The sequence below is a fragment of the Euphorbia lathyris genome, chromosome 3, assembly GCF_963576675.1.
Source record: "Euphorbia lathyris chromosome 3, ddEupLath1.1, whole genome shotgun sequence".
Lineage (NCBI taxonomy): Eukaryota > Viridiplantae > Streptophyta > Magnoliopsida > Malpighiales > Euphorbiaceae > Euphorbia > Euphorbia lathyris.
In genome coordinates, this window is record NC_088912.1 from 109549221 (window position 1) to 109563343 (window position 14123).

The 14123-nt window shown below is 39.6% G+C and overlaps 1 long non-coding RNA gene across 1 annotated transcript; it reads right to left on the reverse strand.

The window, feature by feature from the left end:
* Positions 1-473: 473 nt before the first annotated feature.
* LOC136224197 (uncharacterized) lies at positions 474-8259 on the reverse strand. Its single transcript, XR_010686321.1, has 3 exons — positions 8091-8259; positions 7886-7987; positions 474-972 (listed from the first exon to the last, which is right to left on the reverse strand). It is a non-coding gene; the product is annotated as an uncharacterized lncRNA (long non-coding RNA).
* Between the last annotated feature and the right edge of the window lie 5864 nt (positions 8260-14123).

A 14123-nucleotide genomic window follows, 5' to 3' on the forward strand; every position in this document is an offset into this window, starting at 1 on the left:
AGTAAATAGATTTACTGACGGAACTTTGACGAACTGAAAAACGTGGATAAAACACTCATCAGTAAATGTTTTTGACGGAATATGGACGAAATTTATTGACGGATGCTGACGGAATTTCCGTCAAACGCTTTGACGTTTTCCTTGACCAACTATTTCCGTCAAAACATTTTGACGTTTTTATTGACGTTAAAACCGTCAAAGTTACTGACAAAATGTTTAACGGTATTTTATTCCGTAAATATGATTAAAATTAATTTTTTTATAATTAATAATTGATTTATAATTGAAATTCATGAAAAGTAAATATTATTTCTTACATTAATATTTTATTTGGATTGAAGAGAGCTAATAAATAAATACTAAAAAAAAAGCACAACAAACTAATTGACAGGAGCTAAACTGCACTATTTGCTCAAATATAATTATATTATGTGAAAGTGAGCTTTCTATGAAGGCTATCTTCTAGTAAGTAGTAGTAGTAACAATATTTGAATCATTAATACAAAAAGGAAAATTACAATATTATTATAGGGATGATACATATTATTTAGATTGGTTAAGCAACTAGCATGAGCAAAAATCATATTACTCTTCCAACTAGGGAGGAAGAAAGACACTTCACAAAGATTTGGAGTAAGGTGACAAGTCTCACTTTCCTAAGAAGCAAAAACAGAACAAGAGACCACAAAAATTGGCAAAAAATAAATAAATATCGGTACTGATTATACAATGCAGAGCTTCTATTTCAAGGCAATCAACTTGAAATTATCAACTCCATTCATTTAAATATAATAATCATTCCCATCAATTACACAAATGGAAAGCAATATACCATGTATTCAAAGTGGAATGGTTCCTGACTCACTCCACAAACTGTGTCAAAGAGCAGGTGGACAAGGTATCGGCAAGTGAACCCATACTGAATTCTAATCGATGAGACTTTGAAGCCACTTTGAATTAGAGTAGTCTCTCCTGTACAGAAAGAGCAATAGAGAAAAAGAAAATGATTAACCTTGTCCATAAATTTCATTACACATAGGGTTACTACTATTGATTAGTTAGTGATAAACTCTAGTACCTAGAGATCCACCATATTATCATTGATGATTTCCAAAAATAATATAGACCATTTCTCATATATCAATATGAATCAAGAACCTTTTCATTACAGACTAATTAGGAAGTTGGCATATATCATTTCCATATTTCCTATTAAAAGGACCAGTAGAAAAAATAGAACACACAAGAGTTCCCTGACAAATTAACATAAAAGGTAAGAATATGATTAATTATTGCCTAGAATGCCATAAGAAATACTTCATTAACCTTTATATAAAGAAAATCATATAATTCATGTTACTTCAAGTACTAAAAATGGGAGAGAAATTTAGAAATCCTATTAAACCCTGACGAATCCCCGTTAGGGGCCTGTCCACCCGACTAAGGTCTAGCATTTTTGATACAGATTGAAAGCGATAAATGGAGGTTTTAATCGTAAACCAACAAAGAGGTTCTTCTCTAGCTAAACTAGAAGGAGTGAATCCCAATAACAAGGTATAAACCTTAGGTTCTCAAAGAGAATAATATTTGATTGATAAAAGTTGGATCATCCTTACAAAATGGGGGTTTAAATACATCCCCCTAATGATAATAAAAGACAAGGACTACCCCTACTAGGGTTTCAATAAGGCTATCCACAAAAGGGTAAAATAGGTGATACGCCCCGACAATCAGTACAATGGTACATGTACGGATTGTCAGGGTTGTTGGTGAATTACTTCGGGAGGAAGCAAACGTAGAGATCCGCCCAGGGGTAGATGTTGATACGCCTCCTTGTGTACTCCTAGATCCGCCCCGCTCGTATGTCCTGGGGATCCGCCCTCCTAGGTACAACCTCCGTGGGTCTGATGTCTCAGGATCCGCCAGAGCGCGCATGATCAGTGATCCCAGCTAGGATGTCCGCATCATTCTCTCCGTCTTTAAAAGATCTCGGCACTGATTTGTCTTTGTTGAACTCCAAAGGACCATCCGACTTCCACGGGCTAAGGTCACGGATGTTGAACGCCGGTGAGATTTTACCAAGCCAATTCGGCAATGCTATATGATAGGCATTGGCATTGACCTTCTTGGTGACCTTATATGGCCCGTATTTCCTAGGCCGAAGCTTGCTGCTTGTGGCATTGGCGAGTCTCTCTTTGCCCAAATACACCATAACCTCATCCCCAACTTCAAACTGTAGGTCCCTGCGGTGCTCATCCGCCTTAGCCTTTAATTTCTGATTTCTCTCCTCAAGAGTCTCTCTCACCTCTTGGTGCATCTGTACATAATCCTTGGCCAGTTGGTTGGCAGTCACGTTTCCTTTAGGAAGATGGGCTATATCAAGGACGTGATTCGGGGTCTTCGTGTATACCACCTCAAATGGGGATCTCCCGGTTCCCGAATGTACAGAGCCGTTGTAGGCGAACTCAGCTTGGGCTAGAACCACATCCCACATCCTGGGCTTATCCTTACATTTTCTGCGCAGTAGGTTTCCCAAAGTTCTATTGACCACTTCGGTCTATCCGTCTGTTTGAGGGTGGGTGGTGCTACTAAACTTCAGAGACGTATCAAACAGAGCCCACAACGTCCGCCAGAAGTGACTGAGGAACTTCGTATCACGATCCGAGACAATGCTCTTAGGTACGCCATGTAGCCTGACAATCTCTTTGAAGAATAGCTTAGCAGTTGCCGAGGCATCATTAGTCTTGCGACATGGTATGAAGTGGGCCATCTTTGAAAACCGATCAACCACGACAAAGATGGAATCCATGCCTCTCTGAGTTCTGGGTAACCTTGGGACAAAATCCATGGACAGATCCTCCTATATGGTTTCTGGTACAGGCAAGGGTAGCTGCAAGCCAGTGTTGGTAGTGTGTCCCTTAGCGGTCTGGCAAATATAGCACCGTTCTACTAAGTAGGCAACATCTCTCCTCATCTTGGGCCAGAAATAACGGGAGCTCACTACTTCATATGTCTTGTCTCGCCCAAAATGCCCTCCCAGGGATCCGCCATGTAGATCACGAACAACCTTCTCGCGGATGGAAGTGCAGGGTAAGCAAAGTTGGTTGCCCCTCATGAGATACTCATCCATCAGATGATACGCCCCATCCCCATGCTGGTGCTGACACTTTTCCCAGATACTGCCAAAATCAGGATCCGCCAAGTATTCTCCTCGGATGTGTTCAAAACAATCGGTTTCCAGGTTTACTGTCTTTATTAGTGACACCCTTCGACTCAAGGCATCCGCCACCTTGTTCTATTTTCCAGCCTTATGGATAAGCTTATAGGGGAACTTATCTATGAAGACGGACCACCGGGCGTGCATAGAGCTTCGAAGTTGCTTCTGACTTCCCAGGTATTTGAGAGCTTGATGGTCAGTGTAGAGGATGAATTCTTTTCCCACCAAATAATGTTCCCATACTTTCAACGCCCTTACTACAGCATAAAATTCTTGATCATACATTGCCCACTTTTGCCGTGCTTCGCAGAGCTTCTCACTGAAATATGCAATGGGTCTCTTTTCTTGCATCAAGACTCCACCAATCCTAACTCCACTAGCATCGCATTCAACTTCGAATAGTTTGTCAAAATTGGGATACGCCAGCACGGGCGTTGTACTCAACTTTTCCTTGATCAGGGTGAAGCTCTCCTCTTGGGCATCCGCCCACGCGAATCCCTTTCCTTTCTTCAAGCACTCCGTCAACGGGGCCACTATGGAACTGAAGTTCTTGATGAATCGGTGATAAAATGTTGCTAGCCCATGAAAACTCTTGATATCCCCCACGTTACTCGGAGTAGGCCATTCTCGGATGGCTTTTACCTTCTCCCCATCAACTTGGACCCCATCGCCACTAACCATGAACCCAAGGAAAACCAGGCTTTCCATGACGAAATCACACTTCTTAGTGTTGGCGTATAACTGGTAAACACTATCTGTAAATGCTCCATATGCTTTCCCAAGGTCTCGCTATGAATCAGGATGTCATCAAAATACACAACTACAAATTTTCCAATCACCGGGCGAAGCACCTGATTCATTAGCCTCATGAAAGTACTGGGGGCGTTAGTCATCCCAAATGGCATAACTAACCACTCATACAATCCATCTCTGGTCTTGAAGGCGGTCTTCCACTCATCCCCAGATCGGATTAGTATCTGATGATAACCGCTCCTGAGATCAATCTTGGAGAAAACTCGTGATCCGCCAAGTTGGTCTAGCATATCATCCAGCCTTGGAATAGGAAACTTATACTTGATAGTGATCTTGTTGATAGCCCTGCTGTCCACACACATCCGCCAAGATCCATCCTTCTTGGGCGTAAGTAGGGCTGGGACGGCGTATGGACTCATACTTTCTCTAACGTATCCCATCTCAATGAGCTCTTCCACTTTCAGCCTCATGATGTCATTTTCCTTTGGACTCATTCGATAATGGGGGAGGCTTGGTAAACTAGCCCCGGGCACAAGGTCGATATGATGTTGGATGTCCCTCAAAGGTGGTAACCCACTTGGAAATTCCTCAGGGAAAAGATCCGGATACTCGCTAAGTAGGCGGGTCACTTCATTCACTGGGAAGGCTTTGTGATTCGCCTTAACCATTACCACATACACCATCTGGCTCTCTTCACATTCACTGACAAATGATTTGTGCGTGGGACAGACTATCAAGGTAGACTTCTCGTCGGCCTTTGGCTCTCTCATCATTGGCGTAAGTATGAACTTCACCCCATTCTTCACAAATCTATAAGTGTTCTCTCTTCCTGCGTGGATGGCGTCGTTATCAAACTGCCAGGGTCGGCCCAACAATAGGTGGCAGGCATCCATATCGACCACATCACAACAGACTTCATCACTATAATCACCAATCACAATAGGTACCCTGCATCTCTAGGTCACCCTAAGTTCACCCACGTTTTTTATCCATCCCACCATATAGGGGTCAGGATGCGCCTCCGCCAACAACCCGAATTTCTGAATGGCGTTGCTACTCACAATGTTCTCTTGGCTCCCACTATCTATTATCACATTGCATCGCCCACCTTTCACAAGACAGCGGGTCCTGAATAGTCGGTGCCTCTGATCTCCCTCTATCCGGCTAGAGACTAACAAACGTCGTACCACATGAATGGCGTATCTCTCTTCATCTGCCTCATCATCATTTTCTCCTAAGGGTTCACAAAATACTTCATCCCCTTCGTCATAGTCATCTTCATACCTCTCCACCATGTTGGCGCTCTTCCTCCTAAGACATTCGTTGGACCTATGGCCTGGCTCATTGTACCAAAAACATTTAAAAGGCACTGGTCTCGTGTACGGATTGTTGCTCTTAGGTGGTATGGGTGCTTCCTTGTATGGTCTAGTATCTCCGACAGATCCCCTTCCCACACTGTTGACCTTGGCCCCACTGGCACTCGCCACCTTCTTGCCTTTGTCATAAGGCTTCATGTTATCTCTTCCTCCGGGCGTATACTCAGTAGTGGCGGATCTCCTGGATCTCCCGGTTAGTTGGGATTCAGCCTTGAGGGCTAAATTCCTGGCATCTTGTACCCGAACCACCATCTGTGTGCCAATACGATCCTAGATGTTGTATCTCAACCCTTCTAGATACCTAGAGGTCTTTTGGCTTTCAGTTTCTGACAAGTTGGCCCTTGCCGAAAGCCTCAAGAACTCGGAGGTATACTCATGGACATTTCGGGTCCCTTGAGAGCATCCCCTATAGGAGCTGTAAATATACTGCTCATAATCTGGCGGTAGGAACCGCTCCCTCAACATCGCCTTCATCCGTAGCCAAGATCTAATCGGATCTCTGCCCCCTCTTCTTCTTTCTTCCCTCATCTGAGCCCACCAAACTGATGCGCCACCCTTCAAGCGATACGCCACCAGCCTCACTTTCCTCTCATCAGGAATCCCAGCATACTCAAAGAAACGTCCAACTTCCGATAACCAGTCTAAGAATCCCTCTATATCCAGTTCGCCTCCAAAAGATGGTAAGTCTATTTTTAGCTTAAAGGCGTCATCTCTATCAAAGTTTCCTAGACCTGGGTATACTCTAGCAACATCCACACATCGGTTGTCAACAGGCCCAACATCCCTCGTAACTCTAACGGTATCATCATCCCCGATACCCTCAAAGTCATCACTATCACTATCAGCATTATGCACAAGGACAAAGTTGGGTCTTCTTACCTCGGGATCCCTAGGACCCATTTGTGGAAGCTGTTGTTCAGGGAATTATTCCTTTCTCTGGGTTGATCCTCCCGCAGTTGGTCGGATTAGAGCCAGAACCTCCAGTTTGAATTTTTCTAGGGAGGTGGCTAGCTCCAGGAACCGTTGGTCGGTTTGCCTCTGCCGCTCATGGCTAGCTTGGATCTGCTCCGCGAGGTGCTCCCTCAGCTCCTCATACCTCCGGTCACTGGTTTCCATGGAATCTTGCGGTTGTCGGGGTTGAACCATTGCCAAAAGAAGTTTCGGGTCAGGAAACGATCGGCTCTGATACCAACTGATACAGATTGAAAGCGATAAATGGAGGTTTTAATCGTAAACCAACAAAGAGGTTCTTCTCTAGCTAAACTAGAAGGAGTGAATCCCAATAACAAGGTATAAACATTAGGTTCTCAAAGAGAATAATATTTGATTGATAAAAGTTGGATCATCCTTACAAAATGGGGGTTTAAATACATCCCCCTAATGATAATAAAAGACAAGGACTACCCCTACTAGGGTTTCAATAAGGCTATCCACAAAAGGGTAAAATAGGTGATACACCCCGACAATCAGTGCAATGGTACAGGTACGGATTGTCAGGGTTGTTGGTGAATTACTTCGGGAGGAAGCAAACCTAGAGATCCGCCCAGGGGTAGATGTTGATACGCCTCCTTATGTACTCCTAGATCCGCCCCGCTCGTATGTCCTGGGGATCCGCCCTCCTAGGTACAACCTCCGTGGGTCTGATGTCTGAGGATCCGCCAGAGCGCGCGTGATCAGTGATCCCAGTTAGGATGTCCGCATCAATTTTTTGCAACCTTGCTTATATCAAAGCATAATTTAAAAGGGCATCTTTTGAAGTTTTAAAATATCTGATATGGTTCTAAATATTAGAGCAAAGACGTTCAGGATCTCTCACCGACTAGAAACAGACACCGGAAACACTATTTTTAAAACATAACCTTCATAAAATATCTTTCAAATGAAAATGAAAATGGATAGGAAAACGAAACTGACACGAACACCTAGTGATGCAAAGGAAAACCGAACTCCAGCGAAAACTAATGCTTTCTACTTACAAGAGTTCTATCCTCATTCAAGTTGCCTTCTAAATTATGTTAATATTTCCCAATTATAAAATATAAAACAAAGCAGAAAACAAAGGGTTCCACTGCTTGTTCACTTAGATTGTTAGAATAAAATATGAGACAGGTCAATTTTAAACATCTTATTCAACATAAAATCAGAGAGAAAAGTGCTTTTTTATTAGAAAAGAATTCAACCAGGTGTATGTAAGTAGATATATAATAAGCAAAGACAAAATAGTAGATGAAGTGTGTGAGCAATCAACATAGATAACCTTACTCGACCCAATCAAAAAACTTTAAACTGTTATTATCTAGTATAGTGATACAAGAGTGTAAATTTGAAATCAATCTGTTAAAGTTCACAATAAAAGCTTCATTTCTTTACCATAATACAAACTCTATAGCTTTCAAGCTCAACCACGTATCAAGATAGTTATAATCACATACGTATAAAAGAAACAAATATTAATGCTTAAAAACAAGGGAGGAACACAAGCAAACCATTGAAGAAGAAAAATGGAAAATTTAACAAGAGAAAAGAGTATGAATCTCACATTGAAGTCACCTGGAAATGAGAAATAGAGATGATCCCCAGAAATAGAAAAAGGCTGAAGAAGAAGCATCCGTAGAAGCAACCCAAATAGTCCCATAAGCAACTTGACCCAGAGTTATTGGAGAAATCCGGAAAAACCAAAGCCAAAATTAGAAAAATCGAAGACAGGAAAAAGAAAAAACATGAAAAAAGTGAGTTTGCCTTACCGGAGGGAGTCTCAAAAGGAGGCGAAGACTCAAAACAGGAAACCGTCACCATATGGAAGAAAAACACTGATCATCGGTCAAACAAAGAGAAAAATTGTGTTTTCACTAGAGAGAGGCAGAGGAAGCACATACAGCGGCAAGCCAAACGAGAGGATGAAGAGAGAGTGAAAAAAAGAATTTATAAGGGATAAGATTAGGGTTTGATAAGATCCGTTCGATTAAATAAGATCAAACCCTAATTTACCTAAGCTATGAAAATTACCTCTTTAACCCCTATTTGATTTAAAAGTCCAAACATGTCCTCTCTTTTTTCAAGATTAACAGGGGCTCGATCCTTTTTGCCTCAAATCTTTTTTCATTTAATTTTCTTTTAATTAACCCTTTTAAGTTGTGTTTAGTTTTTTAAGGGAAATTAATTAGTGTTTAGATTAATTAGGTCAATTTTGCATTACTTTAATTTTTTTTGTTTGATTTAATTTAATTAATAGATAAATTAATAGAGATCGCAGACAAGATGTTGGAGATATAAGTATCCATCACGATATGATAAATCATGAATGCCTGCGGAGAATTCAAAAGGGTGAAGTCAAAATGGAATTAAGTAAGATGAAGTTGAAGAAAGCAGTAGGACCGAATGGCATCCCTATTGAGATTTGGAGATGTTTGGGAGAAAGAGGAATCGAATGGTTGACGACGTTCTTTAACAAAATTTGGAGAAACAATAAGATGCCATCAGAATTGAGGAAAAGTATCTTAATCCCTTTGTATAAGAATAAAGGTGATGTCCAAGATTGTGCCAACTATCGGGGGAATCAAATTAATGAGTCATAATATGAAACTTTGGGAGTGAGTGATTGAACAAAGGCTAAGGAGGACGGTGAAGATCTCGAAAAACCAGTTTGGCTTTATACCGGGAAGATCAACTATGGAAGCCATCCACCTAATGAGACAATTAATGGAGCACTATCGAAATAAGAAGAAAGACTTGCATATGGTTTTCATTGACTTGGAGAAAGCATATGATAAGGTACCAAGGGAAGTACTTTGGTTGGCCTTGATAAGGAAAGGCATTTCGCGGAAATATATTGACATCATAAAAGACATGTATGAGGGAGCATGCATGAGTGTACGTATTAGTGTTGGGAAGACTGAAGAGTTCCCTATTACGATTAGAGTGCATCAAGGTTCCGCATTAAGCCCATTTCTTTTTGCCATCGTTATGGATGAACTAACAAGTTCACTCCAATATGGTATATCATGGTGCATGCTGTTTGCAAATGATATTGTGTTGGTTGATGAGACGAAAGAATGAGTGGAGAGGAAGTTGGAACTATGGAAATAAACTCTAGAATCTAGAGGCTTTAAGTTGAGCCGAAGTAAGACAGAATATTTGGAGTGTAAGTTTAGTGACCATAGGAGTAGGGAGGCAGAGACAATCACCCTAGATGGAAGAGTTGTTCATAGGATTGCTTCCGGTATTTAGGATCTATTATCCAAACGGATGGAGAAGTAGATGGAGATGTTGCTCATAGGATTAAAGCTGGTTGGTCGAAGTGGAAGAGTGCTACTGGTTTCCTTTGTGACCCCAACATGCCTAATAGATTGAAGGGAAAATTCTATCGGACGGCAATTAGACCAGCATTGTTATATGGTACGGAGTGTTGGGCAGTGAAACACTACCACATCCATAAAATGTCGGTGGCGGAGATGCGTATGTTGAGATGGATGTGTGGTCATACGAGAAAGGATCGAGTGAGTAATGAAATAATTAGGACAAAAGTAGGGGTCACATCTATTGAGAATAAAATGAGAGAAAACTGACTAAGGTGGTTTGGCCATGTGAGACGTAGAGCGCTTGATGCGCTGGTTAGGAGAACCGAAGAGTGGCAAAGGGATGTAGTGGTGAGGGGTAGGGGAAGACCTAAGCAAACTTGGAGGAGGGTGATCGAGAGTGATATGACTTTACTCGGAATTGAGGAAAATATGGTAGTGGATAGGACAGAGTGGAGGGAGAGAATTTGTGTCGTTGACACGACTTGATTTCACGGTTTTATATGATGGTTCATGTTAGCCGATCCCGAATCATTTCGGGACTAAGGCTTTGTTGTTGTTGTTGTTCTATTTAACTGTGGAGTAGCGAGGCAGGGACAATCACCCTAGATGGGAGAGTTGTTCAGTCCTCGGATTGCTTCCGGTATTTAGGATCTATTATCCAAACGGATGGAGAAGTAGATGGAGATGTTGCGCACATGATTAAAGCTGGTTGGTCGAAGCGGAAGAGTGCTACGGGTTTCCTTTGTGACCTCGGCATGCCTAATAGATTGAAGGGAAAATTCTACCGCACGGCAATTTGACCAGCATTGTTATATGGTACGGAGTGTTGGGCAGTGAAACACTGTCACATCCATAAGATGTCGGTGGCGGAGATGCGTATGTTGAGATGGATGTGTGGTCACACGAGAAAGGATCGGGTGAGTAATGAAATAATTAGGACAAAAATAGGGGTCACATCTATTGAGAATAAAATGAAAGAAAACCAACTAAGGTGGTTTGGCCATGTGAGACGTAGAGCGCTTGATGCGCCGGTTAGGAGAACCGAAGAGTGGCAAAGGGATGTAGAGGTGAGGGGTAGGGGAAGACCTAAGCAAACTTAGAGGAGGGTGATCGAGCGTGATATGAGTTTACTAGGCATTGAGGAAAATATGGTAGTGGATAGGACGGAGTGGAGGGAGCGAATTTGTGTCGCTGACACGACTTGATTTCACGGTTTTATATGATGGTTCATGTTAGCCGACCCCGAATCATTTCGAGACTAAGGCTTTGTTGTTGTTGTAATAGATAAATTAGTTTTCATAAATTAATTCATTCTTACGTGTAGATTAACTAAAAAAGATTTCTATATTTTCTTTATGTGTAAGGTAATTTCGATAAATAAAAGTTAGGGATAAGGTGCAAAAATATCCTTAACGTTTACATCTAAGAGCAATTTTACCCCTAACGTCTAAAATTGTGTAATTTTATCTTTAATGTTATAAGCCAAAAGCAATTTTACGCGTAACATTGATAAGTTGGGTCAATCTGAGAAATTATTCATCAAATTATCTTCTCGGTCATGAATCTTGTCATCTACACTCACATGTGGGTCAATCGGAGAAATTATTCATCAAATTATTTTATCACTATTAGTAACAGATCGCAAAAATATGATTAAACGTGAATTTTTCTAAAAATATACTGTATTTTTTACGAGTTAAAAAAATTCAAATATTTCACCGAATTTAAAAATATTAATCTCCAATTCTTTTTGTTGAAGCACTAACTCTATTATTAAATATATGTGTTTTATAATAATATTTGAAATTGACCCAACTTGTTAACCTTAGGGGTAAAATTGTACCATTTTAGACGTTAAGGGTAAAAATTATTCCTGCTTGTAAATATTGGAGGGTATTTTTGCACCTTATCCCTAAAAGTTATTAAACACCTTAAGAATAAAAAAGGGATAAGATACTAAAATGACCTCAAGGTTATTAGGGAAATATAATTGGACCACCACGTACAAAATAGCACAAATTTAACTACAACATTTATGAAAATAGTGTAATTATAGTCTCGTCTAAATACCTCAGAGACGAAAGTGATGGGATGTTAGGATTTAATTCACACAGATTCATAAACATTAGAGTTAAATTGATGTTATTTTTGTATGTCATTTTGGTACCTTACCCTAATAAAAAAGCAATTCAAATAGAAATATTAATTTTATAAATTTATCTATAACCAAAATAAAATTAAGCATTCAAATTAGAATAGTATGATTATTGGTTTAAAAATGTGAGAATATAAATTAATTTTTCGAAAATTAATTGTTTTAACAGAATTCCGTCAGTATATTCGTCAGAAATTCTTGACGGAATATATTCCATCAAATATTTCCGTCAGTACGTCTGACGGAAATATACTTCCGTCAATATAAAATGTCAGAAGAATGGCGGGAATGTTCCCGCCATAATATTTTGACGGAATGACTATTCCGTCAATATAATCCGTCGGAACTATTGACGGATTACATTTTGACGGACTTCCGTCAAACATTACTGACAGTTTTCATTTCGTCAGAAAATTCCGTCAGTAACCAGGATTTTTCTTGTAGTGTAAGAGGAAAAATAGATCACTGTAATCAAGTTCAGAGAGCTAATATGTCACTTTTAAGAAAATTAGGTGACTAATAAATTATTTTAATCAAGTTGCGTAACTAGAAACCTTATAAATTTAGGCTGCCAATAAAATTTTCAAGACACATTGAGGGATTTTAATGTATTAAGCCTTATAAGAATTTAGAACTTTGTGTGGTTAATTATGGACATTCAAAACCAAGCAAAGAATAAAAGGTTTAAAGTACTGTTTGACCCTTGATCTATTCAAAATTTTACCATTTGGCCCCTGACTTATTATTTGGTAATATTTAGCCCATGATCTTTTTCAATTGTTAAAATTTCACCCAATTTATATTAAAACTTAATCGAATCGTTATCTCATTGATAAATAACGATGCTTTGACACTTGAACTTGATGAATTTTAGTTTATGATTTGTTACTTGTGAATGAGATAATGATTCCGCTAACTATTTATATAAATTGGGTGAAATTTTACCAATTGGGATAACCATAGACCAAATGTAATCAAATAATAGATTAGAGGCCAAATGATAAAATTTTGTATAGGTGAAAGGCAAGTAATGCTTTAAGCCAACAATAAAGTGTAAAAGAAGAAAAAAAACCATGTGATAAAACTACTTATCTGGATTGGACTTTGCCCTATTTTCCCAATTTCATTCCAATTTCAAAATTAAACAAAAAGAATAAGGTCAAATATTATAAGTACCACTTTAGCACTGTATTAACATAGGAGAAAAAATTTACATTTATGCTTCGACTTTAACAAACTTATTTTAAATGAAAAACAAAAAAGAAAAGACGATAAAGATTTGATTGGAAGTTTAACAAATATAAGAAACAATGCCAAAGGTTCACCAACTTCGAAAATTTCATGATGCTTAGCACTATATCCACCATATCCTTCTTATTGGCACCAGATTTATTAGGTCCAACTTTTATGTTTGCAGGCTGATAAAAATAACAATATAATAATTAAATAGGTTAACCATGGAGAAAAAGTTAAATGGAAACTATTACCAAATTAAGAGATAGAATGAAACTCACAGCTGTTGGAGCAGGCTTCTTCCCGGCTGACCTTCTAATGATTGAGCATACGATCAACCAAGTAAATATATAGAACTTGGTTCAAGGAGATAAGATATTTTCAAGATGTGATCTATTGTCTCTCATAATACAATATTATTTTCTTGACAAGTGGACACATGAAAGGATTTCAAAAATAAAAGCTACATTTAAATGAAATGTTTCATCCAAGACCGAGATCAAACTTGTAAAACTGTTCTATGGTTCCAAATGTTCTCTCGCTCCGCCTTCCTCAAATACTCTGTCTGCAAGCAACCTATGAAGCCTCTATTGGGTATTCTTAGTCCAACTTCCGTCGCACCTCAAATCCCTAATTCTTGGCATAAATCCTATGCAGCGACACTCTCCGTCGCGGTGGCTTCTTCATCGTTACGGGCTCCGTTCAACCTCAAATCTCCGATGAGGGTGGATTTAGGGAAATTAAAATTCAACAGGCTATTTACAATAAGCGGCTTGATTTTTGCAAACACTTTGTAATTGTGTGCATTACTCTCTCCAAAGGGGAATCCCCTTGGAAACATCATGCTCTTAAAGGTAACCCCAATTCTCTTTGGGGCCTTTGTATGGATTGGAAGGTAATTTCACTTGGTAGGGTTTTTTTTTATCACATTCTTCTTCCAATAGCAGAAGCCTTACAGACTGTTTGGAGTCAAGGGGAAATCGTCCTTAAACCAGGGGTTATGAGACTCATTCTTTGGTCCTTGGGTTTCAATCTGGACTCTTATGAATCCTTCTCGGCTCAAGTTTGGGTAAGATTCTACAATCTTCCCT